Source organism: Platalea leucorodia, assembly GCF_965183815.1.
Source record: "Platalea leucorodia genome assembly, chromosome: 1".
Lineage (NCBI taxonomy): Eukaryota > Metazoa > Chordata > Aves > Pelecaniformes > Threskiornithidae > Platalea > Platalea leucorodia.
Window position 1 is genome coordinate 134,437,887 of NC_138823.1, and position 18,410 is coordinate 134,456,296.

Genomic DNA, 18,410 nt, shown 5'->3' on the forward strand with positions numbered 1-18,410 from the left:
CAGCCTACAATAACCAATCCCTCTGGCTTGTCTCCAGTACTATCTAGAAAGATTTCTTCCTCAGGCAAGAAGACTTCCCAATGTGATTTACAGCCCAATCTGGCTATCTAGACAGATATTCAGTCTCCTGAGTAATACAGAAAAAAAAAAACCCTGTCTCCTTTATTCAACATAACCTCTTTTTTGCAGAGGGAACTTTTGTAGGAGTACTATTAGACTCTGTCTAAAACTTTTTATGGCTTCCTCAGCTGGGGATGCCAAAACAGTCAGCATTGATCAAACAGTCCTCTCACCAAGGCCAAGGAGATCACCGTGAGCCTCTGAAAGAAGAGCTCCTGAAAAATCACATATCCTGTTAGCCATCTGAGTGCTCTGGGCTATAACAGCAGGTACTGTAGACTGCTATCAATGTTTATTATTTGTGTTCTGATAGCATCCAAAACATGTCCTGCTGTGTCCACACCCCCATAAAGTCATGGTTGAAGGACTTACTTCCCATTTTGGTATTGTCTTAGTACCATCAGAATTTCACGCTGAGTCCTTGACTCAGAGCATTTACTTATGCTACAATAGTAGATTTGCCTGTGCTCAGTATGCATAAATAGCCTATCTTGGGTTGACATTTTGCATTGTGAATTTCACTTGTCTGATTTTTTTGGTAATAATTATTTTATACTCTGACAACATTGTTAAAGCTCTATTGTTTGTGAATTGTAATCAATGAAGAACAGAAAGTCTGGCAATAAACCTCCATCATCATTAGGATGTAGAGAAACCATCTACACCCACAACTACGTAGGACTAACACTGTGAATGTTTTTCTTCTTGCATTAAAGTAAACAGAAGAAAGGTCTACAAAATTATGTGGCCAGACAAACAAAGAAGTTATTTACTGTGTTTGTTCATGCTGATTTAATTTATTTTTACTGTGCATTTTGTAGAAAATATTCCCTGAACAATTCCAAACTAGAAATCTATTGTACGAGAAGGATGCTAATAAATGTGATTAGTTAAGAGGGCTTGTATTTAAATTAAAAATTGACCATGAGAAAATACAGTTTCCTTCTTGTTCTGTCACCTGGTAGAAAAACAAGTTGCACTATTGATATGGTTCACTAATCTAGAAAAAGTAAGCACATAATGGGAGGTCAGTGTTTAGTAATTTCACCAAAATAAACAGTGAGAAGATAGTCAAGATAATTTGCAAGGCTAAGCAAATATCCAGAGAAGCACAGAGGATGAGCTTTACTGAAGAGGAGAGCATGAAAGTGCTCGTACCTCAGCACAGCACCAAGCAATCACTTTATTATTTGACCAGATCAAGACTGAGCATGTTGCACCCTATCTGAATCAGCAGCAAACAACCCAGCTTCTCTTCCTGTGTACACTTTGGATGCTTTGAGCTGAACCACCCTGCCCTAAGACACTGAGGAGAAAAAAATTACTGGAGTACTCATTCTTGGTGTGCTTAAAACTGTTTTTAACCTTATGAAGTGTATATAGCTTCTAATTTACTTGGAGTTTATTTAAGGTTTTCCAAAAATAACATTGTGAAATACCAGTGCAGGATGTTTCATTATACCTATAGCAAACCACTTTCTCATCATCATCATCATCATCATAAGGAGCCTGAAGTGCATGTATATTGACACAGATTTAATTATGGAAAGGAAGAATTAGTTACTAACAAAACAAAGAAATTTAAACTTTTCATATACTCTTCCCTTTTTAACAAAGGTAAGGCAAAGTCAGTGCTTACTGTCTCTAAACCCCTCTTTTTGTCACGTACTTTGTAACTTTACCACTCGTTTCAGGAGAGATTTTTATAGTGGGATGCCTCTTCCGTCTTCCTTTAGATTTGTCACCCACCAGCTCATCTGTATGGGTTCTTGCTGATGTGGAGCATTCTCTGAAATACGTGTAGGGCTTTATTTTTAAAGATACTTCTTTGTACTTCAAAGCGTCTGCACAGCAATGTCTCCAGTTGGACAATCGCTCATGGAAGGCTCATATTCTAGAGCTCACTCTTGAAAAAAAAAGAAAGTTGAAACTGAAAATTGAAAACTGAAGTGAGTCTTCTCAAACAAGTTGTACAGCACATGATGTTCACAAAGTCTAATAGTAAGTTCCATTATTTTTGCTCAACACTCCTCTGGTCAGCCTTTATTTTTAATGATGTCAGTAACTATTACATTTGTATTTAGCAAAATGTTGTATTTAATAAAAAATATTGCCATATATTATTGCCATCAGAGCACCTCTCCTTAAATAATAAAGATGCCATGAAAAAGGAATCCTCAGAGTAAGCAAGGTGCAATTAAAGACTGAAATAACTAAAAGGTGAGGAAAAATAGAGGCAGAGGGCACACTAGAGAGAAAAGAAAAAAACATTTCTAATCCTATTTGAAATGGGACAAAGCAGTATAGAAATATAAAAATTTATTCTGGATGACTGAACAGATGAGCTGCAGCAGTTTTGTCTATACTGAATTTTGTCTGAGCTGAAATAGAAAGAGGCTACCTACAGCATATACCTAGGCATGTGCAGTGTTCAGATAAAAAATGAGCAATATCTCACAACTTGTGGTTGGAGGAATTCAACTGTTATTTTTGTATAGAGAAGAGGAAGGGCTGGACACATTTTGACATGGATTGAAACATGAATATTTGACCCTGATGTTGATGATAGCTGTCTTCCTGCATGTTTGCATGTCTAGTAATGTAGTCTTCTTCAAATACTTAATTTCTGTACACTTAGAAGAAACTAACCCCAATAGGTAAGTTTGAACTGAAATGAAAATGATATGTAACCTTTAAAACTTTAAATACATGAAAACAGATGAAGAAACATATGAACATTGCTATTAGGGAAATAATACTTGTGCTTCTGTCAGTAAGCCTTATCCATACAGATGCATCTTTAAGTGGTTAAATTTTCTCTTAGAGTTTAAGGACCCCAAATATGTTTTCATACCTTGCTTAATGCCTGTCATTAAGTCCACCCATACACCTGGTGGTATGTAGAGCTAACAAACTGTTTTCCCTCTCCCTGTTTCCATCATGAATTGCTGTCAAGTCTACTTCCTTGTATTTTAAAAGGAGTTAAAATATACACAAAGCACAAGAAATATTTAGGATAAAAATAGTCCTTGGAAAAAATGAGCATTACATGGTGGGTTGGCCCTGACTAGCAGCCAAGCACCAACGCAGCCACTCACTCACTCCCCACCTTCCAGCGGAACAGGGGAGAAAATAGGAAGAACAAGAGAAAACTCGTGGGTCGAAATAAAAACAGGGAAATCACTCAGCAGTTATTGTCATGGGCAAACCAGACTTGACTTGAGGAATTTAACTTAATTTACAACATTTAATTACTGATTCAAGTATTGGGAAACAAAGATGACAAACATTTAAATACTGTGTGCCGTAGTCCCTTTGTGGGTGCATCTGCTCTGGTGTCGGCTCATCAATGGGCTGCAGCTCCTTTAGGGGGGTCTCTGCTCCAGCACGGAGCACTTCCTGCTCCTCTAGCCTTGTTTCTTTTCTCTAATTTCTGAAATGTGTTTTCACCAAGTCACCACAAACTCCTCTGACTGGTTCAGAGGCAACACCAACTCCACTGTTGGGTTCAGCTGTATCCTGAGGTGGGTCATTGTGGAGGTGGCTGGAACTGGCTGTGTCTGGCACAGGGCAGTCCCTGACCTCCTCCCACAGAGGTCCGTCATTAGGTCTGCCCCCCCAGCCTTGCCATTTATACCCACATATTAGCAACATTATTGCAGAACATGAGTTCAGTTGCTATGAACTCATGCTTTTGGAAACCAATGTACCTGCTTGTGAAAAGTGCATGGCAGTAGTTGCCTGACTGAAGTTCTTCTCGTTAATAAAATTCAACCTATAGGGCACAACTTGCCAGAACATGATTCATGGCTGATTTGGTATCTAACAAAGCCTTATGCAAGGTACTAATCTTCAGCATTGGCCCTGTAGTCCATGAGGGTCTGAATGTGAGCAGAGGAGTTGAGTATTAATGAAAGTGGAGACACAAGGTGCTCTGCAGAGCTCAAGAGCTGGCTTGACTGCCAGACAGACCTGGTTAGCCTGACTGGCACCAGCAGTAGATGGCTTTTGTTCCCCTCTAGTATTAAGACAATCTACAGCAATGTTAAATCTGCCATTGATCTGAAGGCTGCAAAGTTCAATGCCTAAGCTGTTGGTGGAGCTTGAAGAGTGTTACTGACAGGAGAAACCGGTATAATCAGTCTCGTTAGGGTGAGTATATGCATAGTTATACAAATGAACTGCATTTTCGTAACAGTTATGCTATCAAAACTGCTCTGATACCAGCTCATGAGCAAATATACATTAATGCTCTGCAGACACAAAGCACGTCCCGTTGACTAAAATGAGTTGCAGTGCAAAAAAGGAGTACAAGACCAATATGTGTTTTTCCAAGAAGCTGAGAGACCAAGTCTCTGCAAGAATAATTAGCAGCTGCAATAATTAGCAGCGTTAGCTCTTTTAGACCACAATCAAATAGTCACTCAAGCCTCAAGGATCCACTGAGTCAGTGCAGCTAAGGTAAACTGTGTAATGAGCAGCAGATGGGGAGTTGGATTAGCCGCCTCTTACTCCTGGGCTCAAAAGGATCAGGCGGAGTAATGGTGGGCAGCCTTTTGGTATGGGTTCAGAGCAGTGTGTGCCACTGACAGACACCTTTGCCGCTCTGTCCCACAGGTTAATACAGAAAAGACTAAGAAGAAGCTCCTTGGAAAATTAGCTTCAGAGTAGCTAAATTTAGGGAAATTAGTTTTGTGGAAGTGATGAGAAGAAAACAACTTGCTGCTTTTTTTCCTTTTTTTTTTTTTATAACTTCAGTTTCTTTCTTGAGTCCCAGCCACTCAGTTCATTGGAGGAGATGAGGTCTCACCCTAACAGCCAGTGCATGGAGCAGCAAAGTGCCGCTCAACTCGGAGGCTTCCACAAGCTGACGGAGACTGGAGAGACATGTTTACATCTCTGTGATGGAGAGCAGAACTGGCCTCTGCACATTCCAAAAGATGCTTTATATTCTAAGAGATAAAAAGGAAGCTGCAGCCAGCAAGAGGTCTCTTGGTATCAAGTAGTCCTGTGGTGGCACCAAAAAAAAAAAGTGAATGTGGAATTAAAGAAACCTTCTTTGTGAAAGATTCTTCCTTCCAAAGGCTTATTAAAAACAAGGATTGAAAAGTTGAATTCCATCAAAATACATATTTTTAAGTAGCTATTACTGGATCTATGTTTAGGAATTTTATTACCTTTCTGTGAAGCTTTAGATCAAGGGATTCTCCATCTAAAAATTCCCTCTCAAAATAAATAAAGTCTCTTGTACTTTGCACAATCAACATAAAACATTTTAAAAAAGAAGGTGGCATGTTGATAAATTCATGTGAGTCAAATTCTGCACATACTTAACTGAAGTTTTTATTAATAAACACTTTTCTATAGAATGGAAACCTTTAGACAAAGATTAACCAGGAAGACCATGGACTAAAAATTAACTATACTGGTCTAAATCATTTATTACAGTGAGGGAAAACATGGTTTAAGATTTAGAGGATCGAATACACCTTTACCTTACCATTGAAAAGAATAAATAGAAAATAAGAATAACAATACTGTATGTATCAGAAAGCAGAATTTGGTCCACAGCTCCCCTGCCTGTTAGCTTGTTTTGTCTATGACAAATATTCTTGAGGTGAGATGACTTTATTCCAATTTTGTGACATTTTAGAGTCACTTCATACTTTCTCTGAGCATGAGCTTGGTGGGTGCAAAGCAGAAAAGAATGAGCTCAAAGACCTCTTCTCTGCTGCCAGGCATGAGACTTTACAAGAGACACCAGACTTGGGAATGTCAGATGCCTGTCTAAATAACTGACAACTACAATGAAGTGAGGGCAAAAGTCATTCCCAACCAGACTATATTTAAAACTGCTAACCTGAGCAGGCTTCATATTCTAGGAAATGTGTCTGAGATTCATCTCAAAAACCCTGCTGTGTGTTTCCAAGTTCAGTCATCAGCTCCAGTACATTTTTAAATGAGAGATTTACTGAGCCAGTTACTGCACAAAACTAGCTATAGGGAAAGTTATGTTCTACTGATGAAAACAAAATACCTTATGTTACTTTATAGAAAAGCTAACTTAGAAACCATCTGCTGTCACAAAACTTCTAGCTGGGCTTATGCATTGAAAAGAATTAGTTTCATTTATGATCTCAAGTTGTGTCTTGCTCAAGAGACCTACCAAGAGCTAGATTAACTGTGGATGTAATGTTAAATTCCAGTCAATGCATAGGCAGAAGGAACAAGACCACCATCCAAAGGGTCTGGTGGTTGTGTGCCAAACCACTGAGTGGGCACCAAGCTCAGGGGCCAAATTCTTCACTGCATGAGTATGCCCTGCTCCTGCCAAAGTCAGTGGGAGCAGCGTGCCTACATTGCAAGGCAGAGAGTTTGACAAAGAAACAAAGATATATTTCTGCAGAGAAATCTTTCTTGTGTTCTTTATGAGTATTGTTTGGGGTTCTTTTTTATAAGCCTGCAAAGCTGCGGGATATTGAGAAAATAGATATTGGATGAAATCCCTGTTCCACTACAGTCATTGGGAAAATTCCTATTGACTTCCCCAGGGTCAGCTTCCATTCACAGTACAGTCCCTTGTGTATTCTTTCTTGGTGACACCCAAATAAAATGTGCTTTGCTTACAAATCAAAACATATTTTTTTTTAAGCTGCTAGCTCCTTCAGCTCAGCATGGGAGCTGAAATACAAGCTGTGCTCTTCTCTGCATCTCCTATTATTACCTGTCATAAAGAATCCACAATTAGGGTTTAGCTGGCAATTTCGTTGCTGATACACAAGGCAGATGAAAATCCAGATTGTTTTTCCAAAACTGTTTTAGCTGTATGTTGCCCATATAATAGCTTTTTGTGGTGGCGTTGGAATAGTAAGCAGATACGTACCTCCATCCATACTGCCAGATCAGAAGCCCAATGAAATTAGTGGGATGGACTCCTACCTAGTAGAAAATTAATATGCACCACAATGTTGTTATCATTTAATTTCTACAATCCTGTAGCTGGGTTTACTACAGCAGCTATTCCACTGTACCTGATCTCTGCAGCAGTTTTTTGAACGACTTCAGTGACAGCAGGACCAAGCCTTAATATTTGACACCAGTACTTGCAGGCATACACAGGAAGAAGCTGATAGTTTAAAATATTTTTTCAAACAAACGTGGCTTTAAAGAACCCAAAGTAGAAGAGAAATATTCATAGATATGGGAGGGTAGATTTAGATTAGATATAAGGAAGAAATTCTTTACTATGAGGGTGGTGAGGCACTGGAACAGGTTGCTCAGAGAGGTTGCGGGTGCCCCCTCCCTGGAAGTGTTCAAGGCCAGGCTGGATGGGGCTTTGAGCAACCTGGTCTAGTGGAAGATGTCCCTGCCCATGGCAGGGGGGTTGGAACCAGGTGATCTTTAAGGTCCCTTCCAGCCAAAACTATTCTATGATTTCTACAATACTACAGTAATCTGTTGAGAGACTTCTGTTTTACCCACTGAGGAGTGAGAAATGGAAGATGAGAGAGAATGAATAGGGAACAACATAGGGTGTTCGGAGTATGAAGAGGGACTGTTTTTCTTTTGCAGATTGACCAGTGGAGCAGGAAATGTCTTGTACCTGACTCAGGAGTTTAAGTCAGGCAATTTCTTTATACATGGAAAACATTTATTTTCAAGTTGCATGCAAGGCAGACAAGCTAGTTGGCCCGCACCTTAATCTCTATAGTTGTTGAAAATTACTTGTATGGTAACTTGTGGAGGGTGTCAGAAACCTTACATTTCTTTCTGTGAGAAATGTTCTAACTTGATTTCTGTCCTGTTGGAACAAAGTCAAGTTAAAATGTTTCTTTTTGCCACAGAATGTCAACATCAAGTTAATAGTTATTATTATATATAGAATAATCTCACATCAATCCACAAAAAATGGAAAACAAAATGACTAAGAGGAAATAAAGAAAATCTTCCACATTTTTTTAATTAAAAATGTTATTGAAATCAAGTCATTCACAATTTATATATTCGTGAATGTATTTTATATTTTCTTGAAAGAACTGCTCTCTTAAAATGTTTGACCCTATCTATTTATAGATATTGTTTATACCATTCTTATTTGTTTCTTTTTGCATTACTGCTCAAATGACTTTAAATTGTGATTTATGCTTATATGCAACACACAGGATTGAAGCAGAGACATCTATTAAAATAACCTGTGTCAGAGATTATGCTGAGGCATTTTGCTGTGATCTCTCTGAATTAATTTAATTTGAAAAATGTTGTGCTGGAGTTAAAGCATACTGTAATAGTCGGTTGTTTTGCAAACTGAATAACAAGAAACAACTTCAGCCCTTTTTGTCAAGCTATTAATTGTTTTGTTTATTTAAATTAAGAAATCTGTATGCCTACGGACGTGTTATGAATTCTCAAGATTATACAGCATTCTCTCTGCCCAGCAGCAAAGATTATTAAAAAAAAAAAAATCTGTAATTAATGTTTCTCTTCACATACTTTTGTAAATGGAGAGCAAAAAAATTTAAACCAAAAAGCACTCATTTATTTCCAACAAAGGAAAGGCTGGTTTAGTGGCTCTTCAGTTAATTGGAGGCCTTTATCCTGCTTGCAACAAGAGTAGAAGTCAGGGACATAGCCTGTCCTCAAGAGCTGGGGTGGTTATCATGAACCATCTCATAAGGAAACCTTAAACAGTTGGGGACCTTCCTTTTAATGAGGATACTCTCTTGCTGATGGGCTCTGGGCTGAAGCATCATCATGTCTGTCCAAAACCACAGAATATGGTGCCTTGAGCTGGCATCCCAGCAAAACGCTACTGATTCAGACCTGGAGTGACACCACTTACGGCTTTCTTCTACGTGAACAAACGGCACTGGAGTAGGCACAGTGCTGACATGTAATAAGAACCAGCTTCTGAGAAGGGCATGCTCTAAATTGAATCAGACAAAAAGGAAAGTGTAAAGACTATTTCTATCTCATGAATGGGAAATGCAGTATGAAAATAAGAGCCTTGTGAGAGGGCTCACATGGTCTCAGTGTGCATAAATACCTGAAGGGAGGGTGCAAAGAGGATGGAGCCAGGCTCTTCTCAGTGGTGCCCAGTGGCAAGACAAGAAGCAATGGGCAGAAACTGAAACAGAGGAGGCTCTGTCTGAACATCAGGAAACACTTTTTTGCAGTGACTGAGCACTGGCATGGGTTGGCCAGGGAGATTGTGGACTCTCCATCCTTGGAGATATTCAAAAGTTGTTTGGACATGGTCCTGGGCAACCTGCTCTAGGTGGCCCTGCTTGAGCAGGGGGGTTAGACCAGATGGCCTCGAGAAATACCTTCTAACTTCAACTGGAAACTGACCCTGCCATGCTCGCCCTCAATCCAATGGTGCAGGAAGCCCTTTACTCTGTGCCTCTGAGCTTAAGTTATTTCTGGAATAGTTTATTCACTTTTTTATGATATTTTCAGGGAACAACAAGTTCTTATTTAATAGACCCAATGACTTAATGAGAAGCAAATATTCTGATTCTTATATGTACTTAGATCTCTTTATGCTGCTCTGGAAATGCAGGGTTATAGATGAGCACGTGGTGTAGAAACGACTTACCTTGTCACAGAAGTGTTTCCTCTCATTTTTACATCTGCTGATGGCACACTCATTTCAGTCGCATATTCCTGATTTATAGTGATATAAAGGAATACAAAGTATATCTGGATGGGGCTTTTTTAATTTAACTTTAAATGTGACTATGAATTTGGCTTAGTAAATTTGTGGCGTATCTCACTAGCCTTGCAGATTGTACTCTGGTGAGTTTGCTGGGGTTTTTTTAATGTTGTAATGCCCTGTTTTCTTTATCAATATTATATAGATAGGGCCATATACAAATAGCTTACCTGTCTTTACATACTAGGAAGATTTCAGAAAAGGCTTTGTTTAGTTCCTAAACAAGCAAGAACATCTTTTGTTTGACATATTTAAATTATTTGAATGTTTAATTGCGGGAAATGTGTTCTTCTCTGAAAGTGCAAGTATTCCTTCTAAATCGGTATCCAGAAGGAGGAACATCATTAAACAATTTGAAGTAATGCTAAACCAGATGTAATATAAAAAGACAGTCTCCTGTAAAGAACATGGTTTTTTTTCTATATTCTCCAAATTCCATATCTTGGAATATATATCTACAGTGAGGGGAACCATAAATGAATTATGAACGACAAGACAATCGTCCAGGGGTGATGGTTTTCCCTGTGGTACTACAGCTCTCAGAAATAGCTGGCAAATAAAAAGGTGTATGCGATGTGGTAGGAGTAGGCAAAGTTAAAAACCATAATTATTCTGTAGTTAAATATGGGTGCAGGAGGCTTTCATTCATATCCATTCCCACAGGTTAGATTCTTGGGTGATAATTCATTGGTTCAGTTCAACCAGATTTAAAATAGATTAACGCACTCAGTGCTTAATTCTAGGTCTATTTAAGTCTATAAATGACAGAAATTTATTTGTTTGATCTATGTTGAGTTGCATTTGACCACATTACCTAGGAACCAATTAAAATATGCTTATTGCAATGATGTTTTATCTTTTCCTTCCAATTCCCAAATATCATGGAAGAGTAAGCAGAAATCTATGCTGTTATTTTCGGAGTGTTATTGAAGGGAGATGAGGTACTATGGCCAGAAAGAAAATATATTTTCTGTTTATTATATTTAAGTGACCTCTCTTTTTTTCTCCAAAATAGTTTTTTCATAAAAGCATCTGGTTTTGCACTGTCACCATTTTTCATGTAGGCATCTTGCAGGCATGATACAATTTACATTATATTTTAATTTCATTTTCATAATAACTTTAAAATATCTTATTTTTAAAAAATTATGTGTACATTTAGCGTTTAATTTTCAGCATACTGTTTTGGGGACATTTAATTTAGATTAAAAGTTAATTTTTGAGAAAAATATACAGCTCAACTGCATTAAAAATTATTCCTAGTACACTTGGTAAAAAAGGCTCACATTGAATGTGCTAAAAGTGAAACATCCTGAAATGGATGGCAGGTCATAAAAATAGTTTCCACATTTTTTTTTTTTTTATGGTAGTGTTAAAGCAGTCAAAAGATGCAAAGCATAATCAGTGACTTCTGTGGGTATGGTTTAAACTGAAAGAGCTTGGAACAATGGTAAGGGAAATCATGCTTTCATGAGAGGCAGTCTGTTCAGGCCCAGTGAAACAAAAAATGTAAAAAGCAAATGGGAATGAAGTCTCCTAGAGATGGCTGAGATGGCCTAAGGCAGTGCTCTTCCTCCCCTACCAAAGGTCTGATGGAGGCTCGCTCTCTCTCAGAGTAGCACAGTCCCAGCTCTGAAAGACAATGTCAGTCCCATGAAGGTAACCTGCTCCGTTCCATCAGAGGCTGCGGTGCTCACAGACACATTTTAAGGAAGGCATGAGAGAGTCTGTGAAGGCTTTTAAAATACCCATTTCTTGGACTACTATTGTTTCATTTTAAGATGCTTTGATTTTCTCTCTCCACACACATAAAAAAACAACTGTCAAAAATAATTATGCAGTAATAAGCAGTTTTTAAAGTAGTTTGATGTAATTATCATACAGAGATATAACACACAAAAAATGTATCAGAAACATGTTGGGGAATGAACTTTGAATCAGAAACAAAAACAAAGCTCTCTGATCACCTTTTCAAGATAGAAAGCACTAAGCAGAAGTGAAAACACTATTGCAATATGACTGTTGTTAGAAATTATTACAAAATCAGTATTTACTATTAGCTAGTACTCACTGTTCTGCTAGTTGGGAAGGTATGGGATTTTTTTGGATTGCTCAACTACAGTAATTGCTGCCAGATGGATGCAATTTTAAGATCATTATTTGTAATCCTTCCTGTGCCTTCAATATTTTATCTTGAAACAATTGCAATTAGGATGTTCCTCAGCAGATTTTTGCTTAGACACTTTCTTTTCTTGCTCACCCAGGTTAAAATGCTACCAAATTAATCACTGTACAATTTAGCTAAGGAATATAGTTTTGTTGATACGCTGTTATTTTTAACATTTAATTAGAAAGAGTCAGAGAGCTGATTAGCAGTACAGTATGACAGCACAGATCATTAAGACTCAGATACAAACCTAAGAGCACTATTTGTTCCACCATATGCAGGTGGCAACTACCTGTGTAAGCAGAGCTCTCCTGGCACGAAGTGCGGCATTACCTAAGTGAGGGGAGGTTTTGACGATGGGACCTCGTTTCTTTGTCAGATATGTGTGAACTGAACTGACTGAAACCCATGGGAACCACATGCACCAAGGGCAACCAGCAGTCCAGAGGACTCAAGGTGTGTCTCTAAGGTTGGTTGTTTCAGATACACTTGCTCTTCAGAGCCGTAAGGCCAGAATTCTAATTTATAATATTACATCTATAGCATATATTCATATAAAGCCCAGATGTGATTTTATTAGGTGAAAAAAATAGCCAGGGTGCCTTTGGCCTCCTGCTGTTAACACTGGCCATTTTTGCATAACCTGCCTAATCCCATGACAGTGATGTGACTGGACAACTTTCCCAGCCAGAAAGCAGATCTAGCTGCTGCTGCTAAGCCGTTATCAATATACAGAAATTATTGACCAAAAATGGTCTCAGTTTTATAGATGGATGTGGTAGGATTTTAGCCCAGCAATATACCCTGTGTTGTTTCAGCTCTAAAAACTATTTGTAAATGTTGACCAACTAATAGCCATTACACAGGTATACACGATTCAACTTACATTTCATTCAGTAGAAAGATTTCTACCAGCTAGGCAAGGAATTGGATCAGACTATAGATCTTTAATAAAATCATGTGTTACAGAAACTAACAATTTGCTGGGTGCAGTCCAAGAAAAACTATGATTTCCAGGCATGTTGACAAATCACTCTTTAAACTCTATGCCCTCTGAGCTTACCATTTTGGACTCCTTTTTCACTTTCTCCATGCAGTGTGTTTCTTATAAAAATTATTATTACAGTTTGGCAGAGAAAAGGGGTTGATGGAGGCACGTACGGCTGAAGGAAAAACTTTTTTAACCATTATTTCCTATTTTTGCCTAACATTGAAAAAATGGGAATAATTAAAGTTTAGTCCCCAAATACTTTCATTTTTATTTTGAATTTTTTATTATTTTTTCTGTACTCTATCTTGGGCACAAAAGTTTAGCAACTGTTTTGCGAAAGCATAATGTAACAAAAGAAAACCCAGTTCCAAATCTCAAGTAACAGCCCAGATGCCCCATGCTGAAAGACTTTGCTAGACACAATACATCTCATCAGTGGAAAAAATTACTCAGTGGGAGATAGATTCTGAGCTAATTAAAAGAGCTGGCAAAGGGGAAATAGCCATGCTCCTTTTTCATCTGCAAAACTATCCTAACAGGCTTCAGGTTAGGGCTCTTAACAGGGTTCGTCCCAGCTGTTACCTCTTTCATGATTCATCCAAAGAATATGAGCAGGCAACAGCTGGAGCCTGGACTCTGCCTTTTTCTACAGTGTATTGGATGCCAAAAATGGGAGCAGATGCTGGTCCTGAGTTTCTCGAGTACTACTTTCTGGGCTGGCACTATTCCTAGTTACTGCAGCAGCATAAATCCCTATCATGCATGAGTTATACAGTCTGTCAGGCCACTTAACATGTGCAGGTTTGTTCTAGCCCTCATTCAAGCCATGCTCCCATTTAGGCAAATGTGAGCTTTGTGAATCTACATGATGGAGGCTGTAATGACTCTGATTCAGCAAAGCCCTTTAGTGCATATTTAGCTGTACATGTGTTAGGTTCATCCTCATTCAGGAGAGCGTTATTCATAAGGTGAATTTTGAACACACACTGGAGCACTGTACTGTATGAGGGCTGATATCACTAAGACACCTTCTGACCTTTATTATTTGAATGTGCTGCAGGATTCTAAAAAATGATGGCAGACCTATAATGTACTGAGGTTCTAGTTAGACACTCATTTCATGGCATTTTAGGTTTGAGAATGCTTTATTACAGCCTGTATTGTAAGAAAATATTTTGACTGCATTCAGATTGGAAGAGTTTCATTGAATCTCGATTTAATGGACTTCTGCGGAACATGAAACTTACCCCACAAAGTGAAGGCCGGAGACTGAAAGATGGCAGAATGTCAGACAGGTTATGTAAGTCATGCAATTCAAAGAGCACTTTAATTTACTATCCTGCAGAGGCTGTTTATACATTCTGTTTATATAGCAAGACAGTAATGATGTTATCTCACTTTTGCTTTGTTTTGAACATCCAAGGTTAATGTATTAAAACAAAAAAAAGGTGACTAAGTCAGGATTTTTCCTGGGCATTACATCGAATGAATTATTTGGAATAAAGATTTGTGTTCCTTTTTAAATTTTGGATCAGTATGCTTAGTGTTCATCCCAACCAGCAGAGTAAATTGGTGGAGACTTCTTGCAAGCAGAGACAAGATAAATGTCATTTGAAAACTTCTCAGTTTATTGCAGAGGACAAGATGAAAATGAGGTGTGTTCAGAAGATGTCAGTGAGGTCCGTGTGGCATAGCTGGTGCTAGAAACTGTATCTGGTAACTTTTACATGCTCACATCTAGTATGGTAGCCCATTATTTAAAGTGCAACAGCTTCAAGACTGTAGGCAGGTTTCAGAAATGGTCTGAACAAAATGCTCACTGTCTCATTAGATTTAATGATTACTGAGTAGAGTATAAGAAAGCACTCCATAGCAATGGCTTTTTTAATTTGTCGCGCTGCTATAAGCATGCTGTATACGTTTATAACACCTCTCCATAGCTTCACAGATTCAGGAGTGGAGCTATGAGATGTACTATAGAGCTACGGAATAACTTCTCTAGTGGTTCAAAATGCGAGTGAGAAATTCAGAGAAGTGCCTCTATTTAGTGTATTACTGCAGATCATCTTCTTGGCAATCATCTAGGCAAAGGTCCTAGATAGAACATCTCATTCTAACTTAGATCCAGAGGTGGTGTGAAAATCCTCCTCTCCTGTCCTGATGTTTTCAGAGCATCCTCTCCTACTAAGAAACCTTAAGAGATGCTAAGGTGTGGATTGTAATATACACATCAGACAGAGCAAAGCTGGAGAGTTCAACAAGGACTCACTTCTTTGGTATAAAATGCCATTCCTGCCTCAATTTCTCATAAACAACTCACATAATAGCTTAAGTCATCAGGTTGCTGGGAGGAGCAGATTATTTGGTCAGACATAAGTCAGATGAAACAAGGACTTAATGGATCAGCATGGATCTCTGTTCCTGCTCATGCACAGGTTAGAGTGCACAAGGCAGTCTTTGCTCCAGCACTTTTTAACTCACAGCCCCTTGGCATCAAAACAAATAGTCCTCAGCAAGGTTTTTCTGAATTTTATATCCCACACTATTTCTTCTTTTCCCTTCTTGTGGAAAGAATGGCATTATGTGACCCTTCTGTTCCCCTCACATATTCAAAACATTCATATGTAGAGGCTTGGGTTTGTAGCAAGTCCATGCATACTTGCAAGGATAAGCAAGAGACAAGAAGACCCTGCATTACTTTCCAAACACTCTCTCACTTGCCATTCCCTTCATGCCCTCCTGAACTGTTCCATCTTCTCTCTCACAGCCCCAGCCCACCAAAATAACCACTGATTCCTCCTAAACTCCTTTACCCCCATGAGCACTGCTGACACTTCCTAGCCCTGTCAGTCTCCAGCAATCCCTCTCTGGCCTCCTCCTCACCCTTCTCCAACAAGCTATGATGTCGTCATCACAAAGTTGCATTTGCTCTGCCCAAAATAAGGACAAAGGTGGGTAGAAAAATGTAACGCTTGCCTACATTGTTAAGAAGACTAGTATTGGCTTTGCTTTCCTTCCTCATGGAAACAAACACAACAGGTTCCATTAAAATGTTCTCCCCCTCTGGCTTTTAGCATAAAACAACAGCTCAGCTCAGAATGATAAGTTGCTGGCCTCCAGTCTTGTCAGTCCGCAGCCCTCTTGCTTCTGCACCCCAAAAGCAGATGGCTCCAAGCATTTCTTCTCCATGGCAAGAAGTTGTTTTTCTTCATTCTTCTTTAATCCTGAATCCCACAGGAATCCCATGGAAATCCCAAGTCAAGATCATTTTTCCTTACCTCTAGATCTTACTCAGCAGGGTACAATCCTAGACAGATACCATCTCCAGAAAACCCTCCTTTAACAGCTTAAATTACTTCCTCCTACTAAGCAGGGAGAGTTCCTTCTCAAAGGAAATGGTGCTGACAGGCCATCACTGGCCCAAACCACTTTGGAAAGCCTGTACAGTTGAACTCTCTCCTATGTCCTTAGTAAAGAGCCTGTCCATCCTGTGAAAGAAGGTAAATATTTTAATGATCGTCTGATAAATATATAATTACTCCAGACACACAGTGACCATACTGTTCAAAACAGTTCCTAGAGCAACCAGTTTTCCATTCTGCCCCAGATTCCCCAGTGGGTGACATCTCCTTTTAGTGAATCAGAGGTGATGGGTCTACAAAACTCATCCTCTGGGTTACTGAATGTCATTTCATCTGATTTATATTCCCCAGATCTCTGTGATAGCCTCTTTAGCAGGTGCTACTGCACCAAGAAATGCACAGAAACTGTTTTACAAATATTAAATTCATGTTAGTAACAAAGGAGTACTTGTTTTAATTGGCATTTCAGTGCTGTATATTATACTCATGAACAGAGCTGCTGGGTGAACATGGGTCTGCAGATGCGTCCAAGGGTCTTCACTGGCAGGGAATTATCTGCTGCAGAGCCAGGGAATCACAGTTCCTGAGAAAACTTAGACTTCTCTGATGATCATCCTTTCTTGCAGTTTCCACAGAAACTATATTAATGTAGAAAGAGTGTTTATTTAACAGGACATTGATGTTGGATGAAAGAGGCCTTTTCGGTTCAGCTACAGACTTTAAGTAAGTACAATGTTAGGCAAGTCACTTTAAAGATCCTGTGACTCATATTCTTGTATGTAACATGGGGGTAAGTAATTTCACATGAATTCTTAATTAATGTTTTGATGAGTAGCAGGAGACTTAGAATTTGTGCACAGATTTCTGATCTCTTCTACCGAAGGAGAATCTTTCTCCCATCTAATCAAGCTAGTAAAAGGTGCCTGGAGGGAAACAGACTTTCTTACTGTTGTAGACAAAGCAGGTAGTTCAGAATAAACCCAAGAAAAAGTAATTTATACCCACTTTGAACCTGGGCTATATAGGGTCCATCCAATTTTCATTACTCAACCGAAACCTGAAAACATGTGAAATTTTCCACCCAACTTCAATGACTCTCACAAATCCTCTAGCTTCTCTTGAATGAAAACACGTGCCAAGTAGTTTTAGAATATGTCATCAGATTTTTTGCGGTATAAACCAATACCTTAATGACTTGATCCAAGAAAAGCAATTGTGACCTAACAACCTTAACAGCCACATAAGTGCCACAGATCCTAGCTTTGCTGGGGCTGAGCTACCCATTCAGCAGAAAGTTTGTCTGAGTATTGAATTTTAAACAGACAAAATCAATCACAGTCCCTTATCTTCTCCCATACAAGATTCTGATGGGGTTTGCTTCCCCTTTTAGAACATCAGCGCATGCTAATTTAGAGTATGAACAAACTGAGGAGTAAAATGTACTACGAGTTGATTTTGTACAAAAAAAAAGGAATGTTCTAAAGGCTGTTTTGTATACATTTCTATAGATAGGATGCAATTGATACAGCTGGTTTTAGAATGAAATCAATGGACATCTCTTTGTAGAACCCAAGGCACTGTATCACCCCAAACACTTAAAAGCCATTGTTAGATTGCTGCTCTCCATTGCTTTTGCTTCAGTCAGACTTATTTGAAGGGATCCAGGTGACTAATCAGTGTAAAGAGAAGGAATCTGCAAAGTAAAGTGAAAGCAAAAGGTGCCTGTGAAAAGAAGAGGATTTGCAAGTTGCCCTTGAGGCTGATTTTTTACATTTCCTAAAGAATGTCCTGGTAGAAGTCATTTAGTGTATGTCATTTATTCCAAGATAGCTCAACTGATATTCCTTGGGACTGGCTAGAAAATAAATCCCTAGGGTAAAAGAGGAATCCAGCTTCCAATATCACTCAAATTTCTGTTTCTTTGCCCAAGACTGCTACCTGCATATTAGTAACACCAATGTTTAGGGAGTGAGTACCTCCCCTCTTGGAACTGCACCAACTTATTTCTCATCTTCTAAGCAGCCATAGGATCGCTGTAGAGTTTCAATTTTATTCATA